A 20,205-nucleotide genomic window follows, 5' to 3' on the forward strand; every position below is an offset into this window, starting at 1 on the left:
ATTAGATTAATCAAATAATAATCAAAATAATCTTTAGTTGCATCCCTAATACTGAGGCATAAAAACTGTAGTGTTGTACTAAAAATTAAAATAATTTAAAGACCCTCACGAGGTGTGTAATAAAATGTTCCATATGTTAATATAAATAAATACAATTATTATGAATAATGAAGAAATTCATGCTTCTCTTTCAAATATTCTGATGGAAGCTAAGCCAAAACCCCCATGAAACTTTAAACAACAGATGCATGATCCGTGAGTTTAATTAGGCCCTAAAATGAAAGAACATGGAGTGATATTTACAGTGATAGTCCTTCTCTGAGATTTCAATCACCCAGTGAAGACACCATGAGCCAGAGAAAGAAAACAATGTTCTGTGAAGAAAAGTTGGGGTGTTTTGGTGTAGTTGAGAAAGTCCATGATATTCTAGGATCATCTATCTAGTAAACATGAACTAGAATGAACAATATTTATAACAGCATTTTAAAATATTGCTTTGGAAAATGTTTTTTGCTTGGAAGTCCAATAGGCCCCTTTAAGAGGAAAAACAAGTGGCTGTAAATATAGGCGATAACAATAGGTGAGTATAATGGGTGATGCATTAGAGTGTGTTTTTTCAGAGGTATGTGTTGTTTTTTAGTAGTGCATGAAGTGCTTTCCTTTTCACCCAAGGGACGGGGTTATCCCCAGTTCAATTATGCTATAAACTGAGGCTTATAACAAGAAACCAGAGACAGACAGACCAACAGACAGACAGGCAGACAGGCTAGTAAAGCCTTTCATCAAAGAACCTGAGACCATATACTGTATACAGCAGGGCTATTCAATTGGCAGCCCGCGGGCCACATGCGGCCCGATAACAACCTCCAAATGGCCCAGCCCGTGGTCCCGCCAAAAACGCCCCCCCCCCCCACAGAAATTCATAAAGTAGTACAGACCACGTTGCCCGTAACGCGCAAACAATACAGAGCGTGCTGGTAGTAGCCTAGATTATTTTCAATATGTCTTTCTCAACACTGAAACGTAAAATTGCCAATGAAAACCGTCAGTTTAACCCTGCTTGGACTGAAAAATACTTGTTTATTTTACCGCCACATCCAAACGCGAAACCGATGTGTTTAATTTGTAATGAGTGCGTTGCAGTACTTAAAGATTACAATGTGCGGAGGCACCACGTTGAGAAACACCAGACTTTCCGCACCAATTTCCCCGAGGGATCTCAAGAGAGGGCTGCAAAAGTGCAGAGTTTGATTGCATCTTACGACCATAATGACGTGAGGTGGCTGTCCAAAGGCAAAGCACTGGAACGTTTCTGTGGTCTCAGAGAGGAGATCGTAACTTTCCTCCGCAGCAGCAAGCAAAAGAAGGCAGAAGCGCACTGGAGTCGCATGGATGACAACTTCATGGCCGATGTTTGCTTTCTGAGCGACATATTCAAACACCTGTATGATCTAAATTTGGCACTACAAGGCAGAGACAAAACTGTCATTGACCTTGTGGAACAGATGCGCGCATTCCAAGTTAAACTGGACCTTTTTGCAACTGATTTGAGCACAGGCCGAATGCTGCATTTTCCGACACTCCGCAAGCGCATCTCATCCCCCGCACAAATCACGGATGTGATGACAGATTTCATTGCGAGGTTGAAAAATAACTTTGCTGGTCGATTGGATGGACTTGTTCTGCCCACAGAGGTGGCCGTTTTTGTCAGAGACCCGTTCACGGTTGCAATAGAAGGGGACTTATCCGCCAGAGCAAAGCAAGTGGTTCGAGGGACAATTTGAACTTGAACTTGCTGACATGCAGTCATCTGTTACCATGGCACAGGAGCTTCGTACTAACGGACCTGCAGTGTTTTGGACTGATGTCAACGTACATCAGTTCCCTAACATTAAGAAAGTAGCGATCGTCATGCTCAGTATGTTTGGATCAACATACACATGTGAGTCAAGTTTTTCACACATGAACTCCATAAAAAGCAACTCTCGTTGTTCCCTGACTGACCGTACTCTCCACCAATGCCTTCGGATTGCATTGACAACTTACGAGCCTAAAGTCACTGCTCTCGTTCAAAACAAAAAATGTCACTTCTCCCTCTAAGTCAGCAGGTTAACTGTAGCCTACATCAATATAATGTGGGATGAGTAGCAAAGGCATACCTAATCACAAATGTGTTGATTTTATATGTTCCCGCAATATGTGCAGTAGTAAACCTTATTTACATGTGTTAGTTATAGTTGTGAATACCGTGCACTTTTTATTTTATGCACTTTAAGATGTTCCTGGGTCAAATGTGATCAAGATGTTTATTTTGTTTCAAAAGGAAACGTAATGTTATTGCTAATGTGAATAACCTACTACTGTGCACTATTTTGTTTTTAGCACTTTGTGATCAGATAGGTCAGATATGTAGCCTAGGTAGGCGTAGGCAAGAGGTGCCTAGGTCATTTTTATTTTTTCATTTGTAAGTGGAAAAAGAAGGGGCTACCTCAGATTCTGTTCAGTTAGCTCTTTCATTGTTTTTATGCACATTTTGCTGTGCAAACTGACCAAAGTTAAAAGAGAAACAATGAATAAACCTTACATGTTTTTCAACAAATTTGTTTGTGTTAGTTTTAAAACATTTTCATTACGAGCTGCTTCGCCACTGAAATAACTGGCCCAGTTAACCTTCTTGGTTTGAAAATCTGGCCCAACTGAATTTGTAATTGAATAGCCCTGGTATACAGTGTGTTCAATCAATGGACCGCTAGAATAAAGGATGTCAGAAATCAATTGAGGCCGATGCTGTGTGAACTAGTCTAAATAAAATGCCTTAAGTGTTTCGCTATAAAAAACATTATTAAAGTTAGTGGTTGTCTAATATGGGTTGTTTTGATCCAGATACAAATATATAGAAAAATAATCCCAATGTGTATAACGTAGGCTCGTGCAGTTACATTTTATGCACAAAAAATATTTTTGGCATATTTTTAAGATTCATTACAATTTCCAAACCAAATTCAATCAATTAAATAGTGTAATGTTTAACAAACTTATAGTAATAAAATTTAAAATACAATTAATTTAGTATTTTTATTTTATTTTATTAATTATTACTCGATTCAGTTTAATATAATTTTTGTAATGGCATTAAAATGCATAAATCTTAAATAAATAGTGTATCAAATTAGACTTTAAACGCCAATGTAAGCGCAGCGTAGTTCTAGCGGGAAGACTAGCAGCTGTACGTCATCACACCATTAGTTGGGTAATTCCCAGCTAATCACATGTTAGCCGTTGCTTTATAAGTCTGCTCACAATCTATCACATTGCTGTTTCAGTGTGCTAACACGGCAACCTCCACCACCCCACCACCACCAGTTGAGTCCCGTCCTGCATGGGGTAGGCTCCTCGCCCCTGCCTCCTATCTCCGGCAGGATATGACAGTTCCAAATACAACTTCTTCGGACCGCCAGATGGGGCTTACGTCAAAGAGAGACATTATTTTCTGTTTTATATTCATCAAATAATTGTCATCTTAAATTTCCCCCAAGTCTGAGAGTCTTCCTGATAGAATTACATTTCTCAGGACAGTCTTGTGTTACCTCTAATTAGTGGCATTTTCATGTTTAATTCATGTAAATAGTAAATGTTTTGAATTTCATGTGCAAGGATGGGTAAAGCTTGTCCAATATGTCTATGTGGTGATAACCGAAAACAGCTGGGTGGATTTTTTAACCAATTTTATACATGAAAGTGTCCCATCTCTTTAATTTATCTTACATATCAATTCTTCATACGACACAGTTTTTGTCAATTATCCCAACCATTCATCAAAAGGAATATTTACAATATCTAAGGGGGTGTTCACACTTGGCAGGTTTGGTTCGATTAAAACGAACTCTGGTGGGATTGCTCTGTTAGTGCGGTTCATTTGAACAAGTGTGAACGCTGTCACCCGAACCTTAGTGCGCACCAATCAAGCAAACCGAGACCGCCTGAATAGTGGGTCTCGGTCCGCTTCCAAACGAACTCTGGTGCAGTTCGATTGATATATGAACGCAACATGGACCAAAGACGTCTAAACGGACCAAAAACAGGAAGTAATTTGCCTAATACTGACCTGAAGCATTCCTGGTCCTTCTCATTATAGGAGCATTATATGTATCCCATTACAGTTCGGTACAGGTGTCGGGACCATCCGTCACGTGTCCATGCAGCAAAATATCTTCGTTTATGAGTGCAACTGAGGAATTTATGGCGCTGTTTTGACTCATTTACACATTTTATTAACTCTTCGTTTGTTCTCAGCGGGTAAAAATACCACCATATATACATATACATATATACATCCAACGAGTGCATTGTTTTGAATGTTCGGTAAATTCCGTCAAAACATATACTTAATAAAATCTGTCCAATCAGGTCGTGATTTTCCCTGATGCCTTTGGTTTTGTATCGTTAGGTTCGGTGTTAAAAATGCCAGCGTGAACGCTAAATGAACCAGGACTAAATGTATCATCTTCATATTGGTCCGAACCAAGAGGACCAAGAGAACCGAAACAAGTGTGAACACACCCTGAGTATTATTCTACAACATGTTAACAAAGCCAGTCTCCTATCACTGGTAATATACCTAATAAACAGAGAGCTGAATTACATTAAGTAATTCAAGTTACTAATCGAGTTTTTATACCATGAACCAATGACCTCTTGCCAATTCTCTTGTGCCATCTTGTACCCAACATCCTTTTCCCACACTCTCTTTAAACCTGTAAAATTATAATGAGTAGAACCGTGATGCTCCGTCCTTTTTTAAACAACACCTTTGGAACAACTCCTGGGTATCATTTTTATAAATCACAGGCAGTTTTCTTAAAGTACTTATAATACAGCTCCTTCAAACTTCCAGAAATCTGTCCTAGTAAGTTTAAAATGAGTCACCAGATGTTCCAAAGAAATAAACTGATCACCCTTTAACACAAAATCCTCAAAACAATTTTACCATCCTTAATCCATTCCACCCAATGAAGGTACTTCTTTTCAAATCTGGGATTTGGTCAAAAAGGGTTTCCAAAGGCTCATTTGTGCTTTTGACTAAGGTAGGAGACATCCTGAGCTTTCTATAAAGGTATACTGTCTGGTAATGTGGCATTTGAAAAGTGACAACAAAAAAAAGGTACCATTTCCAAAAGCGTCCCACCCAAAACTAAAAGGAATTCAAAGTTATTTTTATTTTATTTGAGTTTAAAGTGTATTTAATAATTAAACCAAATATGAATGAAGACCAATATATAAACATAAATCAAGAATTATTTTGACATAGATGTCAAATATAATGTAGAAATGTTTAGTATAAAGAAAGCTGCTCAAGGAAATGCAGGAATCATAAAAACAAAAACAAAATATGTCATGTTTTGAAATGGGACAGGGGCTGACACCTCGACCTCATGCAACTACTTATAAAACCCTTTCCTTTATCCTCATTGGAATAGCCATTGCTTTTTCTCATTACTCAATAATGACTTGGCTATGAAACAGCTATCTGGTTGAAATGACAGCAAGCCGCTAGAGAATAAACAACATACTTACTGACTCATCCACAGTCTGCAGCCAATTTAAAGAATAAATCCTCCCATAACTTTTAAAATCATATGAAATATTAAATGAAATTACCCATCAGGGTAGTGTTGTGTGGGAGTGACTAAATGGATCTAAATCAAAGCTGGTTAGAGAAGGAAAAATGATGATTCATTCTTAATGTTATCTATAGCCTATGGTTTAATTAATCTAACCTCAGTGTAACTGGCTTGATGTTGATGCTCGACATGGTTAATAATAGATTATCCATTTGTATTAGGAAAGTTCCATTAGATGCTTGAAAAAAGTACATTGTAGAAAATAGACACATCTCATCCTACTCCAAGCTACAGGAAGTTTTAGAAAATTGATTATTTATGACTTAAGCAATGACTAAGCATAATTTGAGCACAACTTAACGTGTTTGTATGAACATAAAACGATTCAACAACTAAGACTGAACAAGTTTCACAGATATGTGACTAACAGAAATGGAATAATGTGTCCCTGAACAAAGGGGGCATCCATCCTCTTCATGGACTGCACCAGATTTGCCAGTTCTTGCTGTGAGATGTTACCCCACTCTTCCACCAAGGCACTTGCAAGTTCCCGGACATTTCTGGGCCCTAGCCCTCACCCTCGGATTCAACAGGTCCTAGTCATGCTCAATGTGATTGAGATCTGGGCTCTTCGCTGGCCATGGCAGAACACTGACATTCCTGACTTGCAGGAAATCACACACAGATCGAGCAGTATGGCTGGTGGCATTGTCATGTCAGGATGAGCCTGCAGGAAGGGCACCACATGAGGGAGGAGGGTGTCTTCCCTGTAGCGCACAGCATTGAGATTGCCTGCAATGACAACAAGCTCAGTCCGATGATGCTGTGACACACTGCCCCAGACCATGATGGACCCTCCACCTCCAAATCGATCCCGCTTAATAGTACAGGCCTCGGTGTAACACTCATTCCTTCGGAGATATACGCAAGTCTGACCATCACCCTTGGTGAGACAAAACCGTGACTCGTCAGTGAAGAGCACTTTTTGCCAGTTCTGTCTGGTCCAGCGAAGGTGGGTTTGTGCCCATAGGCGACATTGTTGCCAGTGATATCTCGTAAGGACCTGCCTTACAACAGGCCTACAAGCCCTCAGTCCAGCCTCTCTCAGCCTGTTAGTTAGTCTGAGCACTGATGGAGGGATTGTGCGTTCCTGGTGTATCTTCCTGTCTCCCTGTAGTGCTGTCTTAGGCGTCTCACAGTACGGACATTGCAATTTATTGCCCTGACCACATCTGCAGTCCTCATGCCTCCATGCAGCATGCCTAAGGCACGTTCACGCAGATGAGCAGGGACCATGGGCATCTTTCTTTTGGTGTTTTTCAGAGTCAATAGAAAGGTCTCTTTAGTGTCCTAAATTTTTATAACTGTGACCTTAATTGTCTACCATCTGTAAGCTGTTAGTGTCTTAATGACCATTCCCTGCATGATCATTAATTGTTTATGGTTCATTGAACAACATGGAAAACATTGTTTAAACCCTTTACAATAAAGATCTGTAAGTTATTTTGATTTTTACAAAATTATCTTTAAAATACAGAGTCCTGAAAAAGGGACGTTTCTTTTTTGCTGAGTTTAGATATGAGTAAAATATTATTTAGCACATCATATAGTTACTTGATTATCTGCAACTTAAATTCATACAGTCAGAAGTTTACATACACCTTAGCAAAATACATTTAAACTCAGTTTTTCACAATTCCTGACATTTACTTGTTGAAAACATTCCCTGTCTTGGGTCAGTTAGGATCTCTACTTTATTTTAAGAATGTGAAATGTCAGAATAATAGTAGAGAGAATGATTTATTTCAGCTTTTATTTCTTTCATCACATTCCCAGTGGGTCAGAAGTTTACATACACAGTTAGTATTTGGTAGCATTGCCTTTATATTGTTTAACTTGGGTCAAATGTTTTCGGTAGCCTTCCACAAGCTTCTCACAATAAGTTGCTGGAATTTTGTCCCATTCCTCCAGACTGAACTGGTGTAACTGAGTCAGGTTTGTCTCCTTGCTCACACACACTTTTTCAGTTCCTCCCACAAATGTTCTATCGGATTGAGGTCAGGGCTTTGTGATGGCGCCTCCAATATCTTGACTTTGATGGTCCTTAAGCCATTTTGCCACAACTTTGGAGGTATGCTTCGGGTCATTGTCCATTTGGAAGACCCATTTAAGACCGAGCTTTAACTTCCTGGCTGATGTCTTGAGATGTTGCTTCAATATATCCACATAATGTTCCTTCATGATGCCATTTATTTTTAAGTGCACCAGTTCCTCCTGCAGCAAAGCACCCCCACAACATGATGCTGCCACCCCATGCTTCACGGTTGGGATGGTGTTCTTCAACTTGCAAACTTCACCCTTTTTGCTCCAAACATAGGTATAGTAATTTTGGCCAAACAGTTACATTTTTGTTTCATCAGACCAGAGGACATTTCTCCAAAATATAAGATCTTTATCCCCATGTGCACTTGCAAACTGTAGTCTGGCTTTTTTATGGCGGTATTTGAGCAGTGGCTTCTTCCTTGCTGAACAGGTTTTCAGGTTATGTCGATATAGGACTTGTTTTACTGTGGATATAGATACTTGTCCAGCCGTTTCCTCCAGCATCTTCACAAGGTCCTTTGCTGTTGTTATGGGATTCATTTGCACTTTTCACACCAAACTACGTTCATCTCTAGGAGACAGAATGTACCTCCTTCCTAAGCGTTATGATGGCCCTCAGGCATTTTGAAATTTCTCCCAAGGATGAACCAGACTTGTGGAGGTCCACAATTGTTTTTATGAGGTCTTGGCTGATTTATCTTTATTTTCCCCCAAGGTAAGGCCTTAAAATGCATCCACAGGTACACCTTCAATTTAGTACACCTCTAAATGTCTAAAGGCTTGACATAATTTTCTGGAATTTTCCAAGCTGTTTAAAGGCACAGTTAACATGTATGTAAACTTCTGACCTACTGGAATTGTGATATAGTCAATTAAAAGTGAAACAATCTGTCTATAAACAATTATTGGAAAAATTACTCAAGTTATGCACAAAGTAGATGTAGACTTCTGACTTCAACTGTATATTCATCGTCATCACTTCACATCTTCCCCAAATCAGGTCCATGTTAACCTTGATGATATTGCTGTCAATATTCTTTTTATGTTTTTGTCTGTAGTTCTTCAAAAGAGAAAAGTAAAGTAAACGGATCAATAAAAGAATAGATCAATAGTAATGAGGTTATTCATGTTATTGATAGGTACCCCCCAAATTCCCCCATAATTGCCAAGACTCGAAAACTGTTAATGGTGAGGCAACCATAAACAAATTCACCAATAAATAAATACAAAAATACAAAAATCCAGTTACTCCAGTGGAAGCCCCAACCATATGCTATAGTCTACTTATCATTAAAATATGTACCCTTTTCAAGTTCTTTATACACATTACTGGTTTTATTATGAACGATGCATTGGCGGACATAAAAAGATGTCTTCGTAATCTGTTGTCAAAATAAACTAACTTTCTCTGCCTCTGAAAAAACTTTAAGTTTCATCTAAAAATACCAATCCTTTTTATTTTTCAACCCCTCCTATCATAGAGACTACTTTTTTACAGTCTAATCAATTCCCGAAGGTTAAAATCAAGTCCTGCCATACATTTCTTTCTTGGCGAATATCTTAATTCACTTGGAAGTCAAACATATCAAGGAAGTAAACTGGGTTAAATTCCATTTCATGTTGACTTTAAGAAAGATAATGCCAGTCTTTGGATTTCTAGTATGGAACCACTATACCAGGGGCGCCTGTGGCTCAGGTGGTAGAGCGGGTTGGCCACTAATCACAGGGTTGGTGGTTCGATTCCTCGCCCACATGACTTCACATGCCGAAGTGTCCTTGGACAAGACACTGAACCCAAAGTTGCTCCCAATGGCAGGCTAACACCTTGCATGGCAGCTCTGCTGTCATTGGTGTGTGAATGGGTGAATGAGACGCAGTGTAATGTGCTTTGAATACAGCTAATGTTAAAAAGGCACTATATAAGTGCAGACCATTTCATTCTGAATGTTTACTGTGGAAATGCTTTGAAAACCATACATTTGAGAAACTTAAGGAGCAAGGCTCTTCAATATTTTCAACTATAAAGGAGCCAGGCTAAATCAATATATTTTATTTCATTCCTAACATGCTAGCAGATATATGTGCATGTTGTGTAGCAAAATAATAAGAGCATAGGCTTAATAAGAAAAGCTGCAGCAAGTTTTACAGTCCAAACCATATAGTTGCTTGACAAATTCATTAGCATAGGCTGCACCCATGGTCTAACAATATATCCACATTTCTGCTAAATTATCTTCATTGATAATCGTTGCACCATGTTATGCGTTATAGGAAGTCCTTCCCATGAGAACATTCACTGGAGAATTACTTTGATGGCCTTTTCTGTCCCACAGTTACCATGAAAAACGTGGTACCAAAATTTACCAAATGTCGTAATCCATCTCTCTCTATTTTTTCCTCTAATGGAAAGTCGAAAATACTTAAAAGTAGATTTTGTCTTTTGCTGTTGGAGTAAAAGGGAATGCATAATAATATTTGCGGTGGTCTCCCATTCACCACAATAGATGTTTACCCCGCTGTAGTTACTTCTGCATTACAACCCCATAAATATGGAAAGGGTCCATTTATTGACACAACTTGTTGGCTCAACCAGTAGCCTGACTTTGGGCTGGGACTAAAAAAAATCTTATATGGAAACATTTAGTTTTCAATTTAATCTCTGAGCATCCTCGCTAGAGTACCTACGTACAGCTCAGCTTTCTGTGTGCCCAAAGAACCAACCAAATCAGGTTATGTAGCCGACCCAACTGTAAAGTGTCAGCACTCTAAATTCATTTTATAGTATTAGAAAGCAGTTTTACTCAATTCCTGCGCATCAGCAAATCTACTCTCCATTCATTTACTGCAATAACCCCATAACTGAATACCTAAACATTCATTTATCACATGACATAATGGCTTTGCAATGCCCCCCATTTATCATCCATCTGCTATGGTACCTGTTTCCACCACTTCTTCTGGCTCTTTCCTCCTTCATTTCTTTTTTTCCCCTTCTAATAACTCTTTTCCAGCTCTTCCACTCTCACAGTCTGAGATTTTGGGAAATTCCGCATTCCACATCCCTCTCTTAATTACCATTTCCTATATCTGCAGTTTCATTTGCCTACTATGATACTTGGGGAGAGCGATCCTTTAGAATTTTCCATTTATTTTAAGGCTGTTGCTCGGATTGCCACAGGAAAATGACGTCCTATAAAGATTGACTGGCTGATGGCACCATGAGAATATGCACTGTTCCAAGCCCTTTCCTAGCAGGGTATATTAGAACTCCTTGCTCAAGGCTAGAGCAAGAACTGTGACGTCAATGACAGCAGACAGGGAAAAAAAAAGGGTTTTTTCATGCTTTTAAAAGACCCTAAACTTAATCCCATTTAGCCAAATTACTGACAAACAGCACCCCCCATCAGACATTTTTGCATCAATTTTAACATGATCTTGGGCAGTGGTGTCCAAAGTGAGAGACTTTAGAAATAGAACAGATTTAGCCCGCTATGGAGAAACTATCTGAAATTCATATTCTGGGCAATGATGTCACTATCACGTGCAGCCGCTATTCACAGCGCATCATCTCCGCTAGTGCATTCTGTGTCGTCACCAGCTTCATCCACTGGCAGAGTTCAACATGAGTTTTAGTACTTCTTATTTCATTTATTAAAGGATTGACATCTGGATTATATTTAAATAGCCATTTTTTCATTATTATAGCGATGCGGCCCATGGCACCGAATTTTTTTCTGCATTTGGCCCCCGAAAAAGTTTGGACACCCCTGATCTAGGGCATCCTCAGAGACCCGGGTTCTTCTCCCATAGAAACCAGAAAGTAGTTGCATTCACATACACAATGGTAAGCATGATTGTGAGGTTTCATTTTTGCTCCAAAATTACACTTTTACTTCACTGACGGGTAGGCTAAGGGTTGGGGTTTGGTTTAGAGTGTATGTTAATACAATATGCATTCCTGATGATTGTATTTCATAATTTACAGCAAAAAACCCTCAAAACAAATAACAGCAAAAACAACCAGCTTTTTGCGGCACGCTTTGGATGTTTCACCCAGAAACTGGAATCTCAGACATGGGTATACTTATAACAACATTTCCAGCTTTGGCCACTGGGGGGCAGTGAATTAAAGTTTGTGTACCAGATTTCAGCATCAGAACTTTTGACCTATTCTTGCAGAATTCAGTGCAGGGCGGGACTGGCGATCTGGCATACCGGGCATTTTCCCAGTGGGCTGATGCACTTCAAATCAAATCAAATCAAATCACTTTATTGTCACGCTACCATGTACACAAGTGCAACAGTAGGTGACATTCTTGTGTGCAGTTCCAAGTTCCACTTTGGGGCCAATCGGGGCGGACTGGCCATCGGGAGAACCGAGCGGGTCATTGGGTTGGCCTCGAAAGGGGCAGAATGGGCCGCGATAAGCAAAAATGAGCTGCCACGTTATGCAGAACGGACCACAAAATGGTGCCGCGGCTAGCTTTTCACAGCTTTAAACAACTTTTGGGCCAGTTGCTATGTAAAATCCCAGGCCGATTTCTCTTCCCAGACCAGCCCTGATTCAGTGTGATCAGTCTGAAAAGTATTGGGTGCTGTAGAAACCTCTACTTTAATCTAATGAAACTTTTGCTTTTCATCCTTTACCAGTAAAATAATAATAATAATAATAATATTTCGTCAGAATACACTGTTACTTCTGAATAACTATCAATTGAAAACATACATTTTGCCTTTATAATAGTGTAGTTATCTACTAGCCAAACCTTGACCCCCCTGTCCACCATTGACACTACCCCAGCCATCCTCATATCCGTGACCTTTTGTCTTATTTATCCTTTATTTAACCAGGAAGCTCCCATTGAGATACATGATCTCTTCTTCCAGGAAGTCCTGGTCAAGATAGCGGCTTACATACACAGTTGCAATAAAAGTACATTAATATAACACATTCCACACAAAAAAAAAAAAGAAAGAAAAGAAACTACAACAAACAAGTACAAGTTTCATTAAAATTAAAATATAAAAGTTTTTTTTAAATTAGTTAAAGTAGGTAGAGATTTTAAGCTAAGGAATCTGTGATCTTACCCGTGACCTGTCTGTTGCCATGGTTGCTGAGAAGTGGTCAATTTATTATTTGTATAATCCTCTTTGCCTATCTCTCTCCTAATTATTATCTACCTGTTATGGCCCCCTTGGCTGACATGGCACCTACTGTGCCAACTTTCCCCATGAGCCAGCTGCAGTGTTTTTTGCTGCTTATCTTTCTGATACTTTCTCTGTGAGTCCCATCGTCTGCTGGGGTTCCTCCCCTGCTTCTATTCCATCTGTCCAGAGAATTAATCCCCCACACACTCTAAAAAAACATTTTGTGTATCTAACAGGTAAGCAGCTGATCGACTCATAGAAGTCATGTATAAGCCACATCTGTATACATTTCCTTTATCTCTTTGATACATTATATCAAATATATATACAGTACACACACACACACACACACACACACACACACAATGAGTTGTGAATGAAGACACGGAGCAAAAAAGCCTTTGCCAGTAAGCTCAGAGTTCCTAAAGGGTCTATGGACATGCAGTACTTGGAGAAGATAAATTATGTAGGCCATGTTCAGAATGTAATACTAGCTACAACAATGCACAGAGTACACTGTATTCTACCAACTATATTTTGTCATTAACAATTATTATTGATTCCATACTCAGATTTAAACAAAAAGCACAAGAATACACTGAATCAACTTTTACCAATTATATGTTACCCGATCATCACGCTGGTAAGGACCCAGTTTTTTTATATGTTTGTTCATTATGTTAATACCCAACCCATCACCCAAAATACAAAGTCTGTGGCAAAATAAAATCTGAGTGCTCAAGAACTCACAGATCAAATTCTGAACCCTCGACCAAAACTGTTGAATCTTAGTACAGAACCAAAAAACATGGGTTATTTCCCAATCCTCCAACTGCCATTGCCAGCAAGTAGGTGTCTTTAAGAGGTCTTTAAGGCCAAGCCTATACAATCTAGAGGGAGTGCAATAAACATTATGCAGAATCTTAAATTGAACGAGGTGCTCCCTTGCATCCTTAGACATAGATTTGTCATCCTACTCCATTCTCCATCTTCCAGTACTAAATTCAAGTCTCTCTCCTATAACTTATTAAGAGATGTTAAAACCCCATCCCCTAGACTCTGAATTTGCCAGGAATATTACACTGAAGCTTCATGACCTTTTCTAAAAGAAGCAAGCACCATCTCAAGAGTGTCTGCTGCTTTAGAGGACTGCCCAAAGGTGGTACAGTGTAGATGGCGCAGCTATAAGTACCTGAAGAATTGAGATCTTGGAATCCCAAACCGGTGTATTATATTTTCAAAGGATCTCAACGCCCCATTTTCACACAGGTCACCCAGCGTAGCATCACCATTCTCAATCCATTCTGTCCAGCAGAAAGGGGACTTGTTAATGCACAATTTAGGGTACAACCAAATAGGCAGCTTGGTAGAAAGACTTTGCAATGACAAGACAGGGGCAAGGGACTTCTGTTCAATAAAGAGCCATTGAGGGGCTCTCTCAGGTGAAAGCGACCAATGTGCCAAATGTCTGAGACCGAAAGTGTAATAGTAAAACAAAATATTGGGAAGACCTAACCCACCTTTGTCAACTGGCCTATGTAACTTACTCGAATGCAACCGAGGGTGTTTACCATTGCAAATAAAGGATTCAGCTATTCTATCAAATTGTTTAAAATAAATGAGGTGAACTTCAACTACCGAGACTGTAGTAGGTAGTTAGGGTTAGTTTATTGTTTACATATTTTTATAACATTAAACTTACCAGTTTTTTTTATTAAAGGGGCAAAATTAACTAAATGCCCAAATATTTAATGCCCTGCTAGGGCCACTGGAAGGTGCCTGGTTGAAAAGCCATTACAGGGCGATACGCTGTCAGAGCCAAAGCTTCGGATTTAGACCAATTCACTCTGTATCCTGAGAACTTACAAAAGGATTAATAATTCTGTGGAGGCAAGGCATTGATCTAGTAGGGTCGGAGGTGAATAATAAAATGTCATCTGCATAAAGCAAAAGCTTATGTGCCACACCTCCTGCCACCCCTGAAAATGATAATCTTTCCTTATCGTGGCTGATAATGGTTCCAGGGCAAGACAGAACAATAAGGGGGAAAGAGGGCAACCCTGCCATGTGCCCCAATCCAGAATAAAATCATCTGAAATTAGTCCATTCATTTGAACCTCCGCTACTGGGTATCTATAAAGTAACTTAATCCACCCAATAACAGAATTCCCGAACCTGTACATTTCCAAAACCTTTAAAAGAGAATCCCATTTTACCATATCAAACACCATTTCGGCATCAAGTGAGATAGCAGCGACTGGAGTCCACATGACATTAATGAAACTCTTAATGTTATCAGAAGAGTTATGGCCCGAATATATTCCACCTGATCTATATGTATAAGAGATTTCATAACTTTACTTAATCGGTTAGCCAAAATTTTTGACAATATTTTTACTATTTTTACTATTTTTACAAATTATAACTATTTTTTACAAATTATACTATTTTTATCTAGCTGGATCAGGGAAATTGGATGTAAACTCTTACACTCACTTGGGTCTTTGTCCTTTTTAAGAATCAGACTGATCCGGGCTTGCGTTGTGGTTGGTGGAAGCTTTCCATTCTTTAATGATTCTGTCTAAACTTCTAGCAAAAGTGGAGCCAGTTTTGTAGCATAAGATTAAAAAAATTCAGCAGAAAAGCCATCTGGCCCCGAAGCCTTGACTGTAGGCAAGGCCTTAATTACCTCGCCAAGCTCCTCCAAGTTTATATCAGAATCAAGAGAATTGTTTTGCTCTGTCGTCAGTTTAGGGAGTTCTAATGGTTTCACAAAGTTTCAGTAGACGATGATGTGGAACAGAGATCAAGATAGAATCCTTTAAAAGCATTATTAATATCAATGGCTGAGGTAAATAATTCACCACCAGCAGATTTCACTGAGGGAATAGTAGAAAAAGACTCTCTCTGTTTTATAAATCTAGCCAGACGTTTTCCTGCCTTGTCCCCCGACTCAAAGTATGACTGTCATGCCCTGAATAGCCAAAACTCCACCTTCCGTGACAAAATAGTATTATATCTGTATTTCAATCAGGTCAGTTCCCTGCCATTAGATGACTTTCAGTGCTTCAGCTCTGCCTCGGCACTTTTAATATTCCCTTTCAATTCCACGAGTTCTTGTGCTTTGGATTTATTGGTGAATGAGGCATACAGTATACCCATAAGAACTGCTTTAAGTGCCTTCCAACTCCAAGTCATGCCTATCGAGGACAATGAGGACCAGTTGGTCCATATAGACATTGATTTCAGTTTTTAGCATTTGTTGGAATTCAGGATTTTGCAAACGGGTTACATTAAAGCGCCAATTACATGATTTCCTTTTCTCATATGGGCAGCACCTCTAAACACATCAGGGTGTGATCTGAGATTAAATGTTTCCAACTGAGCAATCAGCAACAGATGAAATGAGGGACTTAGATAACAAAAAAAAATATCCTAGAGTAACTCTTATGGACTGATGAAAAAAATTTATAGTCCCTCCTAGATGGGTTCAAAAGTCTTGAAATATCTGTAAGACCAAGATTTTTACACATCCTGTGAAGCGTAAATGTTGCTCTAGTGGGCTTGCACACTTTTGCTTCACTATGATCAAGGACTGAGTCCATCAAAAGATTAAAGTCTCCTCCCAATATTATATCAGGAGGGGTGCCAGCAACTTGCAACATTTACATTTACATTTATGCATTTGGGAGACGCTTTTATCCAAAGCGACTTACAGTGCACTTATTACAGGGACAATCCCCCTGGAGCAACCTGGAGTTAAGTGTCTTGCTCAAGGACACAATGGTGGTGGCTGTGGGGCTCAAACCAATGTCCTTCTGATTAACAGATAGCAGATTACCAGTTATGTGCTTAGACCACTACACCACCACCACTTGAACATCACTTCAAGATCTATAAAAAAGCCCTGATCTTCAACGTTAGGTGCATAAATATTAGCTAAAATAAGACTTTGCTCCTGAATTTCAGCTAAAACTATGACTCCTCCTAATCTATCTTTAATCTGTTTGAGACATTTGAATTGTAGATGTTTACTTATCAATGTAATGACTCCCCTGCTCTTACTCAAGACAGCACTATAGAAAATATGCCCACCCTGTATCTTCCCAAAATCTTCAGCTTACTGCAGTGAAAAATTAGTTTTTGAAGTAACACTTTATCATATTTCTTACGCTTAAGAAGAGAAATAACCTTCCTTCTTGTTATGGGGTACCCCAACCATTCACATTCCATGTGGAGAGAGACAATCCACTCATATTAACATTTGACATTTTGACATATAAGAAAAAATAGATTGTGTGTCAAAAACAAGATTATAAAGACCACATTCCACCATTAGTGCAACAATCAAACCCCGAACATCCCCTACAACAACAAAAAAAACTGAAAAAAGAAAAACATGACTCGTAGGCAAGTCCATGCATGCCTACGAGAACCCGTACAGCCTTGTCATTGTATTGCTCAAGTCTGGTGTTTGTATACAAATTTTGTGAGATGAAATTACACAGCAAACTCTATAAAACAAACTCCAACCAATAGGTGGAATAAGCACAAAGAGCATGTAGATTCATCCATAGAACTATCCTGAAGGTGTGCTACTCTACAAAATAAACTCCAGCCAATAGGAAGAACCAGCAAAATGAGAACATGCAGATTCCTCAAACAGTCAAGCGAATGTTCAGTGAGCCGGTCCACTCAGCTGCAACATGAGTGTGAACAAATGATTTACTCCTATGACTTGCAAGAAATACTCCACAAAACAAACTCCAGCCAATAGGCGGAATAAGCACAAAGAGCATGTAGATCATAGAACTGTCCTGAAAGTGTGCTACTCTACTAAATAAACTCCAGCCGATAGGCAGAACCAGCACAGACTCCAGGTAACCGATCTGTTTATTGACATCCCCCACACTTGTAACCACATCAGTGAACTTTGCCTCTATGGCAGTGATCAATCGCTGTATCAAAGCAAGATCCTCCAAGTCAGCAACAAACTTCGTCAGCACTGCCGACGTGTTCAGCATCTCTCGCCACATTTCCTGCACCTCCCCATCTAAATCAACTCCCAGCCTTGCTGCCTGCTTGGGGGCGTCAGCTTGAGCACGTAAGTGTCTTTTAATGTCTCCAGAGCCTGAGGATTTTTAGTTCTTTGACATATTGTCCTCCTAGGACAGTTATGGAACAGAGTGTATCGAATCTCACCGGTTTATGTCATTAAAATTATTAAAACTAGCAAAGTGCACAGATCTCGCCGTTCACACGCCCAATCCTTGCATGCCGTCATGTGACTCTCTACCTATTATTTTTTAAATAAGTGGAGGCATTATTCTATGCTAAACATTTCAAATATTAGAAATCTGGTACACTGTTGTCATATGACTTCATTACATTGTATGTGAGTGGTGTCCAGATACCATCTTGAAAATAAAAATGGTTATTATGCATTTTTAATCAAAATTAAAATTGTAATTTTGAGTAAAGATGATTTAACTTTTGGCAGTCTGATACCAGTAAATCATTAAAGTAAATTCACATACCCTGAGATGGCATTGGGATATGGCAAAAATAGTATTAGTAGTTGGATGTAACATGTTCTCTTATCAGACACATTTCGGCTCCAGCGTGTTTACCTTTCCTTTTTACTCCACTGATGTTTAGGTTTCGGGGTACAGTTTATAAAATATCCATTCCTCTTCAATGTATCGGAAACAGAAAATCGGAAACATCTTACGTCAGGAATTTTCGTTAGCTGAAATCAGTTTTCAAAATGTGAAACACTGCCTCCAGTGGCCAAAGCAGTAACTGATAAGGGGGTATGGGCACATCTGAGCTCCATTTTCCAGATTAAATGTCCACAGAGGGGCGCTAAAAGCGAGTTGTGAAGCATGTTGTTTTCAGCTGTACAACCGCTTTGGCCACTGGGGGCAGTGTTTCACATTTTGGTAAGCACAGACTGATTTCAGCTAACAAAAATTTAACCTACTGTTTCCGATTACACTTTAAGATCAGTCTGATCAAATTATGTCATTCCAAACCCTGCAATAATGTATACAGTAAATATTATAATTATATACTGCAGAAATATTTAGAGCAGTATGTTAGGATGCTATTCTGAACATCGCCAAACTGTCTATTTGATCAGTTAGCACTCAACTAGGCTCAATTAGCACAATGTGTCCGGCCTCTGCTTCTCTGGACAAAATAGCCAAGATACAGTGATGATGTCACTTAGTCTTGCCTTTCTGGTGCTTCTGAGTAAATTAAATCGTAGGCTGCCAACCTTCAACATCAACAAAACTGTACGCTGATAAGGGCTACATCGGTAAAGGTTGGATTATGACTAAAATAATAATAATTTAAAATAATGCAGGACAATAATAACATCAATAATAAAAAGAATTATAAAATCAATGTCAATGTCATTGAAAAATGCAAAACAAAACAAGATAACGAAACTCATTAATTATGCCATCTTTTCTATACCATTATTATAAAATGAATCACTCAAAAACAGTCAGTTGCAACTCAAATATTAATTTGGGGCTATATTGACTGTACTTACTCATTTGCATATGTCTTTTTGTGTTATTTTGCTTGCTTGTTTGTTTGTTTGCAGTCAAAATCAAACAAATCTAGTTTGCCAAGTTTCTTTCCCCTGTTTATTCTCATTTATTCATTAGCCAGTCCCCAACTGGACGCAATATATTTATTGTGTGGCAAACTATGAGTTTATCAGCTTTTTAGTCATCCTGCATTTTTAAAAGTGCAAATATTCCATGTAATTAAAATGGTCATATAAACTGCACAAAGAATGACCAAAATGCTGTATGAAATAATTTAGGTATTGGTATAGCAAGTCACTTGTCAACTTTCCAAAATCATCTCATGTCATCTACCCATAATCATATGACTACATTTGAATTGTAATTTTCTCAAAACAAATCATTTCACTTCAATTCGATATTTAATTATGAAGGCCATACAAGCAGGCAACAGCATCCAGGCAGGTCTTGTACCCTATTCTAACTTTCCCAGGGTCTTGCAAGCATGACTCGCTACATGACAGGCTGACAGATTACTCATCTAACTTACTCTTAATATACCCCATTATGAAGGCACAACAGAAACATATTTCCTATAACATGTTTCACTCTCAATAACACAAGTATAGTTCACTCACTGCCTGTACAATTTACATTTAACAGCTTAAATGTGCCTTTATCTTAAAGCCTGTTAGCTGAGAAGCAAAGAAAGAGAGAGAGAGACAGAGGCTGTGAGACAATGAGACTTTCAACCTCGTCTCTCTCAAGGACAATACAGGGCATGTTTATTA

General features: G+C 38.9%; 1 protein-coding gene across 1 annotated transcript in view; it reads right to left on the minus strand.

Annotated features, from left to right (window-relative positions):
* stx1b (syntaxin 1B) overlaps positions 1–20,205 on the minus strand; it is a 71,944-nt gene that overhangs the window by 47,388 nt on the left and 4,351 nt on the right. The gene's annotated exons all lie outside the window — the stretch shown is intronic.

This window comes from Xyrauchen texanus, chromosome 10 (assembly GCF_025860055.1).
Source record: "Xyrauchen texanus isolate HMW12.3.18 chromosome 10, RBS_HiC_50CHRs, whole genome shotgun sequence".
Lineage (NCBI taxonomy): Eukaryota > Metazoa > Chordata > Actinopteri > Cypriniformes > Catostomidae > Xyrauchen > Xyrauchen texanus.